The sequence below is a fragment of the Branchiostoma belcheri genome, unplaced genomic scaffold, assembly GCF_001625305.1.
Source record: "Branchiostoma belcheri isolate BF01 breed outbred unplaced genomic scaffold, Haploidv18h27 scaffold27, whole genome shotgun sequence".
Classification (NCBI taxonomy): domain Eukaryota; kingdom Metazoa; phylum Chordata; class Leptocardii; order Amphioxiformes; family Branchiostomatidae; genus Branchiostoma; species Branchiostoma belcheri.
Window position 1 is genome coordinate 1,965,417 of NW_017803876.1, and position 4,501 is coordinate 1,969,917.

The following is a 4,501-nucleotide window of genomic DNA, read 5'->3' on the forward strand; positions in this document are numbered from 1 at the left end:
AAAACAAGACTGCCACAATAGCATGACATAAGAAAGGTTTAAAGAAATGATAGACGTCTGCAAAGGAGGATACTTGTTTATGTAGATGAAGAATAGGTAACAAGTACATGTGTCACATGAATGAATGAATGGTTTTATTCAAATTTAAAATCACTGGCAGCCACATGGCTGAATTGCTGATTCTATTACAGACGTACAATTCATGATAAAAGAAAAAGACCAGTATTAATACGTTAACATTGTAAAATTTCATTCAAGCCTTATTTTTCACAGTCAGTGCCGGTCTTGATTACAAATCTCCACAATTTAAAAACATTTAAGAGATGCGTCGTCGACTTAGCTAGGTAAAAACGTAATTTAAGGCACTACGTAGAAATAAAATTAGCGTTATGTTTGAAAATATATGGGTCGACTCAAACAGTCCTTCACACAAAGTCGTAACTTCTGAGATTGGAACTAGGTCATACAATTTCTAAAATGGTACACAAATTTTCATAATAATTCACAAAGTTCATCATCAGTTTTGCATGTTTAGGAGTCTGACGAAGTAAGGGATAGGTGAGTCTTTGTAACGGTCAGTTCTACATCTGATTGTCCTTATCAAGTTCGAGTTTCTAGTGGCTTTGTTGTGAATGTCTGAGGCTCTTGGGGGGAGCATTGCAGGGTCCATCTTCTTTGCGAACTTAAGGCACAAGTCCGTTCTTCTTTGTTCAAGTGTCTGTAGGTTCGTGTTCTGCAGGGCGGTTTCATAGTTGATGTAACGCTCCCCGAGGATGGTTCGCAGAGCTCTTTTCTGGATCCTCTCCAGACGTACAGTTTGTGATGATGTCAGTCCCGAGTGCCAGACAGGCGCGCAATATTCCACAACAGGGCGTACGTACGACGTGTAGACTTGGATGAGGTCGTCGGTTGTAAGGTCGAAGCGTTTCAGTCTTCTCAACATGAACAGTCGGCCATTTGCTTTGGATAGCATCTTTGCTACTTGCGTCGCCCATTTCAGGTTGGCTTGTAACCACACCCCGAGTAAACATGTGACAGGTACTGTTTCCAGCTGTGTTCCGTCGATTGTAAGGATGGGCGATGCTGGGGGCTGTTTCATGAAACAAAACACCATCGCTTTGCACTTTAAAGAAACTCATTGTAATATCATATTCTAGACTTACAAGAACAACTAGCTACAATTCTATCATCATCAAGTAGATGTCAGATTTGTGTACATGTTCTTTCTTGTACAATGTATATGATTATTTCACCATACATACTATCTCCTTTCCTTACCGCCATATTAGTAAAATTAACAGTTAAGCTTATGTGGTAACTGCTGTCATCTTTGCACTGTATTGTCTTTGCTTTTTGTGTAATGCTTGCACGGAGAGTCACATTTATAATATTGTGCAGAATGGGCATTGTTTGTAAGTGTTTAAACTGTCAAATAATGGTGTGAGGGGAGGGCTAGTAAAAAAGACACCCAAGTATGACCAAGTGCACATATGATGTAGTATCTGGTGGAAGTACTTTGACTTCCCCGAAGAGAAAATTAGTTGCTATATTGTGTATATACACAGAAAAAAGGTGACGTGATCTCCATGTATATGAGCTTGCTAAAGCGACAACCATTGAATGTGAATAAAAGCTACTGGTATTCTTCAGATACAGTTGTCCTAGTGGTATTGCATGTGTAGATATTATAAGAGGATTATCAATATTGTGTTGGGGATCATAAATGTCATGATTCAGGTTTTTATGTTTACCGAAGGAAAACATATTGTTTTTACTCAATTTCTTCTTCTTCTTCTGTTCCAAACACTAACCTCTGACCTGGCCAATGACCTGATTTGTTGACGTCTGTCACCATGGTGACAGACGTCAACACAAACATTACAAGAGGACATCACTCACGCTTCATCACCATCCCATGCAAGACAGAAGCATACAGAGCCAGTTATTTCCCTCGAACCGTCATCGAGTGGAACACACTACCAGGTACACTCATATCTTGCACATCCCTTGATGCGTTTAAGGCGGGATTGGCCAGTCACCTTGGCCTCTCCGCCAATACCCAGCTGTAGGGTTATTTTTGTTTTCTGGTGTGGCTTTTGTATATAGTTGCACATTTCGGTTTCTTCTTTTTGCAATTTATTATTTATAGATCATTTTTCATTTGTTTGTATATTTTTGTTGCGCACCACCACCTGCCACACCAGCTGCACCTCCTTCCCGGGACGTGATGTGCCGTGAGGCACTTTGTCCCGTATCATGTAGATGTAGATGTAGATGTAGATGTAGATAGATGGTAACTGGTGTTGGGTTACATCATGTTGCAAGTTTATAGTAGGAGACATTTTGACTCCTGTCTGACCATATATATGAATGTATTTGAGTAAGAATTAATAGCAGACCACATGTGAAGGTAAACATTATGCATTTGCTTTGCAAATGTTACTTCTCTAGTTCTTATTACATTTTCTTCAAGGTTATTCCCAAAGATGAAGACATGACAGCTGGCATCAACAGTGGATTTGGCAAACCTGTACATCTATATAAAATCAATGCTTAACAAATGTAATATGGAGAGACATTGGCTACTGAGAATTGTGAAATACTTAGTATTCAAAGAGGTTTTATTTAGTTCATCATACTTAACATGTTCTGTCTTGCCTATCTTTACTACAGTTCTTTCAACCATATATGCATGAACTTAAAAACACTTTGAACACCTGCTTTTTATTCAAAATTAAGTTATGAATTTGCAGCATCTCTCTAAAAATTTCCTTGTCTTAGCATACACACCAATATGCTTACTCAAGGCTAAGAATTATTATTTGCATAGATCCGTCAAAATGGATTGATGACAATAAATGATAGAACTGGAAAATGAAACGTTCAAAAACATGTTAAAAACATATTTAAACATGTTTTACACCTAAACATATAAATTCTTCACGTCGCGTAAAAGCACAACTTCCCACCAATCTGTTAACATTTGAACATAGCAAAACCATAGCATATTGAATGCATGCATTGCCTTCTTATAGGCTATTGGTGCAATGTTACAGACAGATTCAGTTCAATTTTAAAAACTTCTTCCTTATAAAAGGTTAACTGTTAAACTAAGTAACGTTACCAATTCTACCAAGGTTTGAAAAAATAACCTTGATTTTACCATTTGTTCATTTGCAAGCCATTTGCATGCCAAGTATCCCAAATTTAGGAAAGTTTGAGCAAACTTCTGAGAATCCAATCTCTTGCATTTCCAAGAAGTGTCCTATTTTAACCTTTCCGGCAGAAACAAGCTCCCCTTGTTGTTGTCCTCCTTCCGTCCGCCATTGCCACCAGATAGCCTTACATCTATTGTTATTGTTGAATGAAGAGTAGGTAATTCTGTACGAACAGGTGTGCCAGGAGGGCAATAGTAGCATGAGAAGCAGGTGTACTTTTCAGCAAATCGTATGCAGAAAAATGAAAGTTGCCATCTTAAATGTCAAACTTCATCCCCATTTTCGCTCGCTACTTTGTTGGCGGACGTTGCCGGCCGAAGACGTGGGCGCAAATCGCTGACATACTCGGGAGGTTTTCTACTCTCTCTGTCTTTCCCGCCCGGAAGTGCGTCTCCTAGAAACGTCATAGATAAACAACGTAAAACAGAAGTTCCACCTCTTTGACGTCATTCCCACCGCCCGGCCAACGCATTTCTGTTAGGACCGTGCTGATTGGCTCGGGCGTGCCTTTGAAGAGAACAAAGAAATGTGTTTCTGACTGTGGACAGTTATTATACACATGCTGTGATGTTTCTTTGTCGTGAATCCACTCAAGTGATAACCTTATGTGATAATTCAAAACTGCATAAGTTTGTTTTGAAATTTTGTTTGACTTGACTTGTGGGCTTATTCATTCGATGTCGTCCATGTCAATGATAATGTGCAAGTAGGAGGATCAATTCTTGTAATTGTCTGAAAAGGGAGAAAATGTCAAAATCCAAAGCATTGCCTAATAGTTTTAAACATTCAACATATGTTTAGGTAACGTTAATTAACAAGCAACGTATAATTTTTAATGTTATGTAACCCAATGAGGTTTCTAACTTCCTTATGTAATTGCACAGCATCTCAAGAAAACCCTGGAAAATATCAATAATTTATATAATTCGAAAAATCTTTATCATCTCTTTTCATTGAATACTTATTACAACCGATCATACCCATAATTTTGTACGGTGAACCTATGATCATGATCATCATAGAGCTACTCTCCAAGCAGAGGTTTGGGTTTTGGGTTGGTTATTTTTGGCGTATTTTTAGTTTTTTTTTTTTTTCGGGGCTTCTAGTGCAAGAAAGAAATCCCGATTAAAAAAAGCCTAAAAACACGGCAGAAATAACATTTGAAAACCCAAACCTCTGCTTGGAGAGTACATAGAGCAACCCTTTCCTGCCGTTTCAAACCGGGCGGGCGTCGCTGGCCAATGGCGAGGCTTGTACCATGGCGCCGGGCCCGTGCAGCTCAG

General features: G+C 38.9%; 1 long non-coding RNA gene across 1 annotated transcript in view; it reads left to right on the forward strand.

Annotated features, from left to right (window-relative positions):
- Positions 1-313: 313 nt before the first annotated feature.
- LOC109472214 overlaps positions 314-4,501 on the forward strand; it is a 34,514-nt gene continuing 30,326 nt past the window's right edge. The window contains exon 1 of the long non-coding RNA XR_002140347.1: positions 314-407. This is a non-coding gene — a long non-coding RNA (uncharacterized LOC109472214). The remainder of the gene's footprint in view (positions 408-4,501) is intronic.